The 14,723-nt window shown below is 57.0% G+C and overlaps 3 non-coding genes across 3 annotated transcripts; 1 reads left to right on the top strand and 2 right to left on the bottom strand.

The window, feature by feature from the left end:
* Positions 1-4,525: 4,525 nt before the first annotated feature.
* On the bottom strand, positions 4,526-4,599 carry TRNAN-GUU (transfer RNA asparagine (anticodon GUU)). The gene has a single exon. It is a non-coding gene; the product is annotated as a tRNA-Asn (tRNA).
* A 1,552-nt stretch (positions 4,600-6,151) lies between these two features.
* TRNAN-GUU (transfer RNA asparagine (anticodon GUU)) lies at positions 6,152-6,225 on the bottom strand. The gene has a single exon. It is a non-coding gene; the product is annotated as a tRNA-Asn (tRNA).
* A 105-nt stretch (positions 6,226-6,330) lies between these two features.
* On the top strand, positions 6,331-6,402 carry TRNAM-CAU (transfer RNA methionine (anticodon CAU)). The gene has a single exon. It is a non-coding gene; the product is annotated as a tRNA-Met (tRNA).
* The last annotated feature ends 8,321 nt before the right edge of the window (positions 6,403-14,723 follow it).

The following is a 14,723-nucleotide window of genomic DNA, read 5'->3' as shown; positions in this document are numbered from 1 at the left end:
AGCACCTCCACCCTGCCATGTGCTTTTGCACAAGAGTGTCCATGGCACTGTGAACGCTTTCTCGTGCAAGAAAGCTCTGATGACCATTTTAGCCATAAAAGTGTCTTGCTCAAGAAGCCCCTGGTGCCCGTCCACGCTGCCTTCTTGCACAACAGCTCTTGCACAAAAGGGGCTTATTCCTCGTGGGGAGAGGAATAACTCCTGTGCAAGAAGCCCTCTTTTCTGATGCTTTACTGCAAATTTACTTGCACAAGAATTCACGTGCAGTGTAGACGCGCCACAAGTTTTTGCACAAGAACAGCTGTTCTTGAGCAAAATGCCTGCAGTGCAGACGTGGCCTTGGTGTCACCCAGCACTGGACTTCCTGGCCAGGAGCAAGAGTTAGAGCCTCCCACTCGCCCCGCTGCCTCTCACGGGCTCCCGTCCGGCCCCAGCCCTGGGCTTTGCCCTAGCGCATCCCAGCAAGGCCTCTGGCCTGCACTAGACCCATTGACATGTGGAGACTCCACCACTGCCCTGGGGCGCTTTTGTCTATGGGACTCGGACTCACAGCTGAGCATGGAGCCCGATTTTAGTTCGAACTAGCGGGGTAGTGTAGACATACCCCCTGAGACTCACTGGTGCTGGCTCACCCCCTGTCCTGCTCGTGGCTCCGTTGTCCTCCTCCCCACAGCCCCCCCCAGCTCTAAATGCTGCTCACATCAGTTCCCCTTCCCCGTGGCCAGGCCCTGCAGGGCTCTGGGGGCTGGTTTGCTGCCCTCAGCCCTGCAGTAGCCTGCTCCCCAGTTTGCAGCCCCTCCCATCATGCGTGGGGTCTCCTGGTACCGGAGGGAGGACGGGGGCAGACCAGGAAGGTTAATTTGATGTTGCAGCGGCAGGAAGAGGAGGGGTGGCGCAGAGGAGCTGTCAGTACATTATCCCAATACGCCATCCCAGTGCAGGCGTCGCACTCAGCTCTACCTGCAGAGGAGTCTCTATCTGCGCTGAGCAGAAAGGGGGTCTAGGACACACACACAAGTAGCCCCAGAACCACGCAGGAGCAGAGTCGTTCTGCGAAAGGGAGAGGTTTATTGGGTCTGCGAGGGCGGCCGTAGGGGGGTGTCGTGTGTGTGCCACTCATCTCCGTCTGGGCAGCGGCACCGGTCGGGCTCACAACTGGGCACAGGACCCGACCACGGCACCATCGATCTCCAGTGTATCGATCTGCTGGAAGCCGCGGCAGAGCTGAATTGCAGAACGGCTGCCCATTGGCAAAGACCTTGAAATGCTGGTTCCTGCAGCCGATGGAGAGGAACCCACTCCTCCTGGGGGGAGGAGCAGCCAAGAGAGGGACCCACTCAGACCGGTCTGGCAGCGTGACGTAGTGGAACCAGCGCTGCCTAGGTAGGCTTTTACCTCCCCCCAGTCTGCTTCTGAGACCGAGTTTCCCCCTCTGCCCCATGGGCTAACAACAAGGCACTTTACAAACATTCTCTGTGTCATCGGCATTGTATGAAGGGGGAAACTGAGGCATGGAGCGGCATCTGATTTATATAGCTCAACCCAGTCCCCACCCCTCTCGGTCTGCAGGAAAAGAAGCCAAGTGCTCTTGTTCCCACTACTCCTCCATTCCCCTGCTTCCACCTGATGTCAAATACACAAAGCTCACTACTTCTTCTTTCCTGCACTTAAGCCAAGCAGATCAGGATGGGGAGGAGACATGAGGGAGCCCCCAGGCTCTTGCTCTCTCTCGCACATACACACACATATATTACTTTAGAAAATGCCAGGTGTGAGCTAGAGGAGAATCTCCATTAACTGTTAGCACTATAGGGCATATGATACATACATAAAGCATTTACAGTCCATCCAGCAGAGGGCAACAATACACCCCACACACATGTAGCTCCCCCTCCTTTTCCAAATGCCCCAAGATTTAAACTACTGGAGACTACCCATTAGCTGCTAGTTGTATAGGAACTATGGGTATGTCTACACTACAAAGTTAATTCGAACTAACAGCCGTTAGTTGGAATTAACTTTCATAGGTGCTACACATACAAACCGCTAGTTTGGACTTAATTCGAACTAGGTAAACTTCATTCTACCAGGAGTAACGCCAAATTCGAATTCAGTAGTTGGAATTAAGGGCTGTGTAGCCACTTAATTCGAAGTAGCTGGAGGCCAGCCCTCCCCAGGTTCCCCTGGTGGCTGCTCTGGGCCAAACCAGGAAAACTCCTCTCCTCTCCCCAGCCCTGGGGCCCTTAAAGGGGTAGACTCTGGCCAGACGGCACTGCCAGCAGTCTCTGTACTAGGAGGAGGAACGTGGCCGTCTACGGGCGCATAGCGGCCGCCATGGCCCGAAAGGGACACAGGCCACCCAGGAGCAGGCGAATCCTGGTGTTCTGGCTGTGGGGGAAAAAGACAGCCACAAGATGGCGTTTGGAGTCACACGGGCGAGTCGCCTGTCCAAGCGGGACCGAGTCCCTTCCAAAGAGAAACCATGGCAGCCATGCAAGTCCAAGGCTGCACAGGAAACCTCAGGAGCTGCGACTGGGGCTCAGTTCGCGCGGCCACGCTTCCCAGGGGAGGCATGAGACAGGCCCAGAGGTCTGCGCAGCAAACAGGCCCGCAGGAGGGAGGCGGCTAAGAACCCGCGCGGCTCGTGCGTTTCTCCCTCTCAGCTGGCGTAGAGGCGGGAGGGGAACGACACCTGCCCGGCTGGAGCTTTCGCGCTTGGGCTCGGGGCTTAAGCCCCGAGGCCGAGGCCCCGGCGCGGTTGCTGGGAGACGGGCTCCTGTGGCACGGCACGGCCCCTGAACCTTGCCGGCCACAAGGTGACCTCACCGAGGCCGAGAGGGATGGCTTGGAGGTGGCAAAAGGGAGCCCGCTAGCAAGCGCCAGGAGGCCGAGCGTAGCCACGTCCCTGGGTGGGCTCGAACCACTATCCTTTCGGTTAACAGCCGAACGCGCTGACCCATTGCGCCACAGAGACCTCGAAGGGCTTTCCGAAACGCTGCCTAGCAGCCTGCTCCTCTGCCTGGCCGTGCCAGTGCAGCCCAGGTGCTAGAGTGGATTGCGGGCAGTCTAGCCCCAAGGGAGCAGAGTGGCGCAGCGGAAGCGTGCTGGGCCCATAACCCAGTGGTCGATGGGTCAAAACCATCCTCTGCTACGTGTGGGCCGGCCTCTTTTGACTCCGCGCCTTCACTCCAGGCTGCAAGTAACTAAAGGCCAGGCCAGGATGCCGCCTGCGGGGAAGCTCTCGGCAGCCCCCCGCTTCCTGTGTGGGAGGCACGGAGGCCTCCTCTTCTGTCCTCGGGCAACAGGGCTTCCTCCTGCCCTTTTCCCACCCACAAGGGCTGCCGGGACCCGCTCAGGGAGCGCGCCAGGGAGGCTCTCCAGACGCTCGTGGAACAAAGCACTTCTGGACCACGCTACCCAGAGCCTTCATTCAGGCCTAGACAAAACGCCTAGACAAAGAGCTGCCACAGCATCAACACTGGCCTTGCTCTACTACTCCCAGGCACGCCAAACCCCTCACAAAGAGAACTTCTGCCTTCGCCATACTGCTCAACAACAGGACACGCGAGCAATTCCCTCCGACGCGCCGCTTCTCCCGCATCGCCACCACCCACGCTCTTTAGGCACACGCCGGCTGACCAAAACCCATCTCATCCCATCAAAAGCTTCTGCCCAGCCCAAGAGGACCAGCTACGTTCCCGGCTCAATTCATCCCTTACAGTCAGAGCCAAAAATCACCAGCTGACGGTCCTTCAGAATCCTCAATGGAAAGGGGGAGAGGGAATTGTGGGAGCACTCGCCACGGTCTCGGTTGAGGCTTGCAGCAGTCATGGAAGAGAGAGCTGGCTTCGGTCAAGTCTCGGGAGTACGGCCACGGCTTGGACGGGTCCTTCAGTCCTTGGCTCAGAGCTTCGGTTGGTAGCCCACATCCTCCCGAGGTAAAAAAGCAGGAGGGCTTTCCTTCCAGGGCCTTTTGCATCTTCTGCCGTGGGAGGCGAATCCTGGTGTTCTGGCTGTGGGGGAAAAAGACAGCCACAAGATGGCGTTTGGAGTCACACGGGCGAGTCGCCTGTCCAAGCGGGACCGAGTCCCTTCCAAAGAGAAACCATGGCAGCCATGCAAGTCCAAGGCTGCACAGGAAACCTCAGGAGCTGCGACTGGGGCTCAGTTCGCGCGGCCACGCTTCCCAGGGGAGGCATGAGACAGGCCCAGAGGTCTGCGCAGCAAACAGGCCCGCAGGAGGGAGGCGGCTAAGAACCCGCGCGGCTCGTGCGTTTCTCCCTCTCAGCTGGCGTAGAGGCGGGAGGGGAACGACACCTGCCCGGCTGGAGCTTTCGCGCTTGGGCTCGGGGCTTAAGCCCTGAGGCCGAGGCCCCGGCGCGGTTGCTGGGAGACGGGCTCCTGTGGCACGGCACGACCCCTGAACCTTGCCGGCCACAAGGTGACCTCACCGAGGCCGAGAGGGATGGCTTGGAGGTGGCAAAAGGGAGCCCGCTAGCAAGCGCCAGGAGGCCGAGCGTAGCCACGTCCCCGGGTGGGCTCGAACCACCATCCTTTCGGTTAACAGCCGAACGCGCTGACCCATTGCGCCACAGAGACCTTGAAGGGCTTTCCGAAACGCTGCCTAGCAGCCTGCTCCTCTGCCTGGCCGTGCCAGTGCAGCCCAGGTGCTAGAGTGGATTGCGGGCAATCTAGCCCAAAGGGAGCAGAGTGGCGCAGCGGAAGCGTGCTGGGCCCATAACCCAGAGGTCGATGGATCGAAACCAAACTCTGCTACGTGTGGGCCGGCCTCTTTTGACTCCGCGCCTTCACTCCAGGCTGCAAGTAGCTAAAGGCCAGGCCAGGATGCCGCCTGCGGGGAAGCTCTCGGCAGCCCCCCCGCTTCCTGTGTGGGAGGCACGGAGGCCTCCTCTTCTGTCCTCAGGCAACAGGGCTTCCTCCTGCCCTTTTCCCACCCACAAGGGCCGCCGGGACCCGCTCAGGGAGCGCGCCAGGGAGGCTCTCCAGACGCTCGTGGAACAAAGCACTTCTGGACCACGCTACCCAGAGCCTTCATTCAGGCCTAGACAAAACGCCTAGACAAAGAGCTGCCACAGCATCAACACTGGCCTTGCTCTACTACTCCCAGGCACGCCAAACCCCTCACAAAGAGAACTTCTGCCTTCGCCATACTGCTCAACAACAGGACACGCGAGCAATTCCCTCCGACGCGCCGCTTCTCCCGCATCGCCACCACCCACGCTCTTTAGGCACACGCCGGCTGACCAAAACCCATCTCATCCCATCAAAAGCTTCTGCCCAGCCCAAGAGGACCAGCTACGTTCCCGGCTCAATTCATCCCTTACAGTCAGAGCCAAAAATCACCAGCTGACGGTCCTTCAGAATCCTCAATGGAAAGGGGGAGAGGGAATTGTGGGAGCACTCGCCACGGTCTCGGTTGAGGCTTGCAGCAGTCATGGAAGAGAGAGCTGGCTTCGGTCAAGTCTCGGGAGTACGGCCACGGCTTGGACGGGTCCTTCAGTCCTTGGCTCAGAGCTTCGGTTGGTAGCCCACATCCTCCCGAGGTAAAAAAGCAGGAGGGCTTTCCTTCCAGGGCCTTTTGCATCTTCTGCCGTGGGAGGCGAATCCTGGTGTTCTGGCTGTGGGGGAAAAAGACAGCCACAAGATGGCGTTTGGAGTCACACGGGCGAGTCGCCTGTCCAAGCGGGACCGAGTCCCTTCCAAAGAGAAACCATGGCAGCCATGCAAGTCCAAGGCTGCACAGGAAACCTCAGGAGCTGCGACTGGGGCTCAGTTCGCGCGGCCACGCTTCCCAGGGGAGGCATGAGACAGGCCCAGAGGTCTGCGCAGCAAACAGGCCCGCAGGAGGGAGGCGGCTAAGAACCCGCGCGGCTCGTGCGTTTCTCCCTCTCAGCTGGCGTAGAGGCGGGAGGGGAACGACACCTGCCCGGCTGGAGCTTTCGCGCTTGGGCTCGGGGCTTAAGCCCGGAGGCCGAGGCCCCGGCGCGGTTGCTGGGAGACGGGCTTCTGTGGCACGGCACGGCCCCTGAACCTTGCCGGCCACAAGGTGACCTCACCGAGGCCGAGAGGGATGGCTTGGAGGTGGCAAAAGGGAGCCCGCTAGCAAGCGCCAGGAGGCCGAGCGTAGCCACGTCCCCGGGTGGGCTCGAACCACCATCCTTTCGGTTAACAGCCGAACGCGCTGACCCATTGCGCCACAGAGACCTCGAAGGGCTTTCCGAAACGCTGCCTAGCAGCCTGCTCCTCTGCCTGGCCGTGCCAGTGCAGCCCAGGTGCTAGAGTGGATTGCGGGCAGTCTAGCCCAAAGGAAGCAGAGTGGCGCAGCGGAAGCGTGCTGGGCCCATAACCCAGAGGTCGATGGATCGAAACCATCCTCTGCTACGTGTGGGCCGGCCTCTTTTGACTCCGCGCCTTCACTCCAGGCTGCAAGTAGCTAAAGGCCAGGCCAGGATGCCGCCTGCGGGGAAGCTCTCGGCAGCCCCCCGCTTCCTGTGTGGGAGGCACGGAGGCCTCCTCTTCTGTCCTCAGGCAACAGGGCTTCCTCCTGCCCTTTTCCCACCCACAAGGGCCGCCAGGACCCGCTCAGGGAGCGCGCCAGGGAGGCTCTCCAGACGCTCGTGGAACAAAGCACTTCTGGACCACGCTACCCAGAGCCTTCATTCAGGCCTAGACAAAACGCCTAGACAAAGAGCTGCCACAGCATCAACACTGGCCTTGCTCTACTACTCCGAGGCACGCCAAGCCCCTCACAAAGAGAACTTCTGCCTTCGCCATACTGCTCAACAACAGGACACGCGAGCAATTCCCTCCGACGCGCCGCTTCTCCCGCATCGCCACCACCCACGCTCTTTAGGCACACGCCGGCTGACCAAAACCCATCTCATCCCATCAAAAGCTTCTGCCCAGCCCAAGAGGACCAGCTACGTTCCCGGCTCAATTCATCCCTTACAGTCAGAGCCAAAAATCACCAGCTGACGGTCCTTCAGAATCCTCAATGGAAAGGGGGAGAGAGAATTGTGGGAGCACGGGCAGCACTCGCCACGTTCTCGGTTGAGGCTTGCAGCAGTCATGGAAGAGAGAGCTGGCTTCGGTCAAGTCTCGGGAGTACGGCCACGGCTTGGACGGGTCCTTCAGTCCTTGGCTCAGAGCTTCGGTTGGTAGCCCACATCCTCCCGTGGTAAAAAAGCAGGAGGGCTTTCCTTCCAGGGCCTTTTGCATCTTCTGCCGTGGGAGCACCTGAAAGTAAAACAGCTGCGGCAGGCGTACGCCATGGCCACCAGGGGCGGCGCCGCAGCAGGGGCTGCCACCTGCCCCTACTTCCCTGCCCTCGACCGACTCTTGGGGGGCGGGGCGGTCCGTTCCAGCCCGGGAGGCAGCGAGCCGGGACTGGAGGGCCCTGACCTGGGCACACCGGAGGGGCCACCACAAGGAGTTCCAGCACTGGAGTCGGCAGGGTCATCCAGGGAGACCGTACCGGGGAAGTAGTTCCAATTAAGTAGTTCGGGGGAGGAGGCGGGAGGGAGACCAGGGACCGCGCACGTGGGCCATGCCTCCCACGGATCACACAGACACCTGTGCACGTGCAAGCACATGCCATGCCACGCTCCAGCTGCGTGACACCCAGGGGCCGTGGCCCAATAGGCACATGCATGTCTGAAGAGACCTGACATGCTCCTGACCCTGGGGCGGTACCACAACTTCACGAGTTTTGCTTACAACACACCTGTTGATACAACCTAGAATCATATTTGCTTTTTTTGCAACAGCATCACACTGTTGACTCATATTCAACTTGTGGTCCACTATGACCCCTAGATCTCTTTCCACCATGCTCCTTCCTAGACAGTCGCATCCCATCTTGTATGTATGGAACTGATTGTTCCTTCCTAAGTGGAGCACTTTGCATTTCTCTTTATTAAACCTCATCCTGTTTACCTCTGACCATTTCCCTAACTTGCTAAGGTCATTTTGAATTATGTCCCTCTCCTCCAAAGAAGTTGCAACCCCACCCAGTTTGGTATCATCTGCAAACTTAATAAGCGTACTCTCTATCCCAATATCTACATCATTGATGAAGATATTGAACAGTACGGGTCCCAAAACAGACCCTTGAGGAACTCCACTTGTTATCCCTTTCCAGCAGGATTTAGAACCGTTAACAACAACTCTCTGACTACGGTTATCCAACCAATTATGCACCCACCTTATCGTGGCCCTATCTAAGTTATATTTGCCTAGTTTATCAATAAGAATATCATGCGAGACCGTATCAAATGCCTTACTAAAGTCTAGGTATATGACATCCACCGCTTCTCCCTTATCCACAAGGCTCGTTATCCTATCAAAGAAAGCTATCAGATTAGTTTGGCATGACTTGTTCTTCACAAACCCATGCTGGCTATTCCCAATCACTTTATTACCTTCCAAGTGTTTGCATATGATTTCCTTAATTACCTGCTCCATTATCTTCCCTGGGACAGACGTTAAACTGACCGGTCTGTAGTTTCCTGGGTTGTTCTTATTCCCCTTTTTATAGATGTGCACAATATTTGCCCTTTTCCAGTCTTCTGGAATCTCCCCTGTCTGCCATGATTTTTCAAAAATCATAGCTAAAGGCTCAGATAGCTCCTCTATCAGCTCCTTGAGTATCCTGGGATGCATTTCATCAGGAGCTGGTGACTTGCTGACATCTAACTTTCCTAAGTGATTTTTAACTTGTTCTTTGTGTATCCTATCTTCTAAACTTACCCTCTCTCTGCTTGTATTCACTACGTTAGGCACACCTCCAGACTTCTCGGTGAAGACCGAAACAAAGAAGTCATTGAGCATCTCTGACATTTCCAAGTTTCCTGTTACTGCTTCTCCCTCCTCACTAAGCAGTGGGCCTACCCTGTCCTTGGTCTTCCTCTTGCTTTTAATGTATTTATAAAAGGTCTTCTTGTTTCCCTTTATGCCTGTAGCTAGTTTGATCTCATTTTGTGCCTTTGCCTTTCTAATCTTGCCCCTGCATTCCCGTGTTGCTTGCCTATATTCATCCTTTGTTAGTTGTCCTAGTTTCCATTTTTTATACGACTCCTTTTTTATTTTGAGATCATGCAAGATCTCCTTGTTAAGCCAAGCTGGTCTTTTGCCATATTTTCTATCTTTCCTACACAGCGGAATTGTTTGCTTTTGGGCCCTTAACAACGTCCCTTTGAAATACTTCCAACTCTCCTCAGTTGTTTTTCCCTTCAGTCTTGCTTCCCATGGGACCTTACCTACAAGTTCTCTGAACTTATCAAAATCTGCCTTCCTGAAATCCATTAGCTCAATTGTGCTGGTCTCCCTTCTACCTTTCCTTAAGATCATGAACTCTATTATTTCATGATCACTGTCCCCTATACTGTCTTCCACTTTCAAGTTCTCAACTAGTTCCTCCCTATTTCTTAAAACCAAATCCAGAACAGCTTCTCCTCTGGTAGCTTTTTCAACCTTCTGAAACAGAAAGTTGTCTCCAATGCAGTCCAGAAACTTCTTGGATAGCCTGCGCCCCGCTGTGTTAGTTTCCCAACATATGTCTGGATAGTTGAAGTCCCCCATCACCACCAAATCTTGGGCTTTGGCTAGTTTTGTTAATTGTTTAAAAAAGGCCTCATCCACCTCTTCCACCTGGCTAGGTGGCCTGTAGTAGACTCCTAGCATGATATCACCCTCGTTTTTTACCCCTTTTAGCTTAACCCAGAGACTGTCTACACCGCTATCTCCTACGTTCATCTCCACTTCAGTCCAAGTGTGTACATTTTTAATATACAAGGCAACCCCTCCTCCCTTTTTTCCCTGTCTGTCCTTCCTGAGCAAGCCGTACCCTTCCATACCAACATTCCAATCGTGCGTCCCATCCCACCAGGTTTCTGTAATACCAATGATATCAAAGTTGTATTTATTGGTTAGCAATTCCAGTTCTTCCTGCTTATTACCCATACTTCTTGGATTTGTATATAGGCATCTAAGATAGTGATTTGATCTTGCCTCCCTGTTGTGCCCTGACCCTCCTTGCTCCTTCCCATTATAGGCCGTAATCCCCCCCATTTCCAACCCATCTCTCAGTCCCGCACATTCAGCACTTACCTGTGGGCTTTGCTCACCTGTCCCCGTCGAACCTAGTTTAAAGCCCTCCTCACAAGGTTAGCCGGTCTGTGTCCAAACTGAATGACAGGAAATTACCTGTGAGAAATTTGAATGTGTGGAATCCAGGGAGCTCAGGGCTGGGGTGTGTGGGTGTGGGGAGCTCAGGTTAGGGGGATGGAGTGTGAGGATGTGGGGGAGCTCAGGGCAGGGGGGTGGGAAGTTTGTAGATGTGGGGGAGCTCAGAGCAGTGGGATGGGGAATGTGGGAGTATGGGGAGCTCAGGGCGGGGGATGAGGAGTGTGAGGATGTGGGGGAGCTCAGGGCAGGGGGTGGGGAGTGTGGGAGGATGGGGAGCTCAGGGCAGGGGTATGGTGGAGCTCAGGACAGGGGGCTGGAGAGTGTATGGGTGTGGAGAGCTCAGGGCAGGGAGTCCAGGAGTGAGGGGGGGCGCAGTGCAGGGATTGTGGTGCAGGAGTCAGGGGTAGGTGGTGGGGGGTGTTTGGAGGCTCAGGGCAGGGGACTGGGAGTGCAGCCACTATACTACTTGGCCACCAGATCCCTGGAGTACACTGTGGCTGTGCAGCCCAGCGTGCTGACAGCACCCAAAGCCCCGCCCCCAGCCCGCCAGGCTTAGTGGGGCACCCCAGAGCGGCTTCCTATCGCCCTTGTCTAGCACAACATGGACAGTTGGTTCCCACTACCGTGATCTCCTGGGAGACTGAGACACCATTCTGCCAGGACGGCCCAAGCTGCTGAGGGAAATTGCCCCTCACCATCCCGTCTGTCCAGGTCCCTCTGCCTCTGGGTTTGTTCTTCAAGGGCCAGACGCGTGGGGCTGGGACTGTCCTTGTTCTGTGTTTGCAGAGTGCCCAGCAGAATGGCTCCTGCTTCACCCCTGGCCTAGAAATAAGCAGAACAGGCAGTTTGGGGAGGGAAGAACCAGGGAAGGGAAGGTTTGGGGCCGGGGGCTAAGAGGCGGGGCTGGGAGGCAGGGCTGGGGTGAAGATGCAGATGTAGGGAGTTGGGGTGGAGGCTGGAAGAAATGGAACTCAAGGAGCTGGAAGGGTTGGTGAAGAATGGAGTAAAGGGAGGGGGGCCAGGCTACAGGACATGGAGGTGCCAGCCACAGGAGGGAGGAAGAGACGTTTGTTTGACAGGACCCCAGGGATTTGGGAGCGAGGAACAGTGGGAGGGGAGTGGGAAACATTTGGGGAGAGGAACCTTTGGGAGACCTGGTGGTGAGGAGGGCGGCAGTCAATGGGAGAGGAGACAAAAAGGAGCAGGTGCTGCCTGGGTCCAAGGAGGTGGGGAGAGATGGGGTCTGGGTGTCACGAGTACCAGAGTTAGCTGCACCTCCGTCCTCCTCCCTACCTGGTATCTCTGCCCCCTCCCTCCCGAACTTTCCTTCTGCATGTCTCTGGGCCTCTCTGTCAGTGCCAGAGGGGATCCCCCCCCCCCATGGCTGGATTCTTCCCTTCCCGAGACATGCAGTCACCATCTCAGTGGGGTGGGAGCCCTTTGATGCTTCGCCTGCGTGTTCCCAGCCGAGAAGGGGCGGCTAATCCCGCAGAAGCAGAGCCCTGCACTTTTGAGTACCTGGACCCAGGGTTTTGCTGCTTTATAGCGGGTGGGGTTAAAATAACGGAACGTCTCTTGTCCCACCAATCCCCCAGGACTCACCCCTCTTCTCTGCATTGCGCAGCGTCCGGGGGATACCGCCCCGCGGGGACACTCATGCCCGTGTCCAAGGGGCTGTCCCGTAGCCTGTGTCAGTGTGAAAAGCATTAAAGGACCCTGCCCCAGAGGGAGAGCGTCTCTGGGGGCGTTGTCCCGGGATGACTGCAGTGCTTTGTCCACACCAGAGTAGTGAGAGGCAGCCGCAGCCAGGGTTGCCAGATGGTCAATAAAAATACCAGACATACTTGCCATTGCATCACAACCTAGAGTACATCTTATTTAGAAAACTGAGATATTTTCTCAATTTATCTCCTGGACAGAAAGCTCAAATACTGGACTGTCCGGTTCAAACGGGACACCTGGCAACCCTAGCCGCAGCCCCTGCCCGGAAAAGCTCCCAAGCTAAGCACCTGGGGGATTTAGGAGCACCAAGCAGAGGGCACAAAGCACAGTCACACACTTGTGCTCCCAACTCCCTTAGGGCTTTGAAAATGCTCCCCTTAGACGAGTTAGAATCAGTGTCCCCGTTTCACACACGGGGGCTGAGGCCCACTCAGGGGAGTGGCAGGGCCAAGGGCTCTGCAGCAGACCTGGGACTTGAACCTCAGTCTCCCAGAAGTTCCACAACCAGCCCGCTCTGCTTTGCTAAAGGAGCAGGCGGGACTATTTGTGCAGGAGGAGGAGCTGGGCTGGCTGGCTGGCTGGGGCAGGCCACAGCAGGGCTCAGCCCTTGGCCTGGCTGAGAGCGAGGAGAGGCCTGCAGGCTGAGGGGCAGTGTGACGGACCGGGCCGTGTCTGGGCACAGCTGAGGGCGTCTGCTCAGGGCGAATTGCTCAAATCCGGGGTTCCTTACAGCCCCCAGACTGGTGACCTCTCCACACAGGCCACAAACCAGTCCCACAGAGCGCTTCAGCTGCCTGCCTGAAGCCTCACGAGCAAAACCCCTCCGGCACCCCAGCAATATCCATGCCCCCGATGGCCCCGGGCCTCATACACCGGTGGGGGTCCTAGCACCCAATCCCACCTACCCCGAACAAGTTCTGTCTGGTCCCAAGAAACCAGCCACAGATCCCTGGTCAATTTACCCTCTGGATCTTACCCACAAATCATGCTGAGCCAATCCTTTAGCATCTAACACCTAAAGGTTTATTATTACAATAAAGAAAAGCATGAGAGTAAGGTTGTTAAAGGAATAGAATGTTACATGCACCGAATGTCCCAGTTCTCAATGCAGCCTCTAGCAGAGATGTTACAGCTGCTGGTTTAAGAGTTCTTGTTGCACATCCTAGGGTCAGGATGGGTTCACAGGTCTCTCGGGCTCTTCGATCCCTGCAATGCTGCCTCTGGGATGAAGTGCTGAGCTGAGAACCAAGATGGCATCGACCACATGGCCTATTTATCCCTCCTTCCTGGCCTCTTCTTGGCTGCAGGAGATCACCTGGTCCTCAGCCTCTCTCTGCTGGCCACTCTTAGGTGTCCGCCCTCATGCTTTAGGTGTGTCCTTGGCCCATTCAGTGCCATTGTCCCACAGGGCCTCGCTAATTAGCATGTCCACAGGCCGGGCTCTGCCCAATGCTCAACCACATGCAGAGAAATATTCAGGATCCACACAGACTACAGATTCCTAACTACACACACAGACGTTATACAACCACATAAATAGCTTACATAGGACTATCAGATAATAAGCTTCTATTCAGCACCCCACATGGCCCCCTTTTCTACCATTTTCTGGGGCCAACACCCCCACCTATGGGTGCAGCAGTGATCTGGCTGCTCCCCTCAAGATCCAGTAATGTGACAGGCAGTGACTGGAGGAGCTGCCTGGGCATAGACTGTAACCCAGGGGCCCACAGTGCAGCAATCATCAGCAGTGTCTGTGTCTCCCCAGCCCCCATTCAGAGCTGAGTACAGGTACCTCCCCAGCCCCCTCCCCACCCCCGTCTCCTGCTCACAGCAGGTCAATAGGGTTCTCCCATTCTTGGGCCTCTGCTTCCCATGCAGCTGCTCCCAACAGGAGTCCCTTGCAGCCCGGCAGGCTGGGGCAGGCCCCATCTCTCCAGCACCAAGGTGATGACGGATACAGACACCAGGAGGAGCGAGACGAGGGTGCAGCCAATGGCCTAGCGGGCAGGAGATGTGGCCGGCCCTGCAAATGGAAAGGACCTGGTGACAGTCGGGTGCAAAGTGGCAAATGGCTCTGCAGTGCCAGCACTAGGCACAGAGCAGCTGCCGTGTAGAGACCTTGGGTGAGTGCCCAGAGGGCTAGATCTACAGGGGATCATGCTGCAGGGGGCATGTTCCCCCGACAGGAGGCCGAAGTGACAGAGGCTGTTGGGGACTCTCCTCCCTTTGCCCAGGTGGTGTTGGAGGAGCAGGGAAGGACCCAGGTTTGCTCAGGCTGCACCAGGACTTGGTGCAAAGGCCTGACAGGAGCCAGCAACGGACACAGCAGCCCAGACCCTCTCGCCTCTCCCCAGTATGGCTGGCAGCTCACAGGGGCGACCCCGCCCTGGGCACGAGGCCTTGGCACCGGCTGTGGGCTCAGGAGGGGGCGGACATGGGACATAAGCGATGCCGAAGGGAGGGGTGTGGGCATTAGAGGCCACTACCATTGCCCCGCCCCCTTCCCCGCACCTACCCCTGCCCCTGTTCTGAGGCCACGCCCCCACTCATTCCACTCCCCCCTCCCTCTGCTGCTTGGGCTCCCCCACCCTCACTCAGGTTCGCTGGCCTGAGGCTGGGGTTACGGTGCAGGATGGCTGGGGAGTGGGGCGCGGGAGAGGCTGCGGGTTGCAGGCTCTGGGACAGGTTCAGGGCAGCGATGGGAGTTTGGGTGCAGACTCAGAGGCAGTTAACTGTGGGAGGAGGATCCAACAGGAGGCTGGGGTTTGGGGTGGGGGGTGTCTACCCCAGCT

Source organism: Pelodiscus sinensis, chromosome 25 (genome assembly GCF_049634645.1).
Source record: "Pelodiscus sinensis isolate JC-2024 chromosome 25, ASM4963464v1, whole genome shotgun sequence".
Lineage (NCBI taxonomy): Eukaryota > Metazoa > Chordata > Testudines > Trionychidae > Pelodiscus > Pelodiscus sinensis.
The sequence above is the reverse complement of the archived record's forward strand: the minus strand, read 5'-3'. Positions and strand labels throughout refer to the sequence as shown.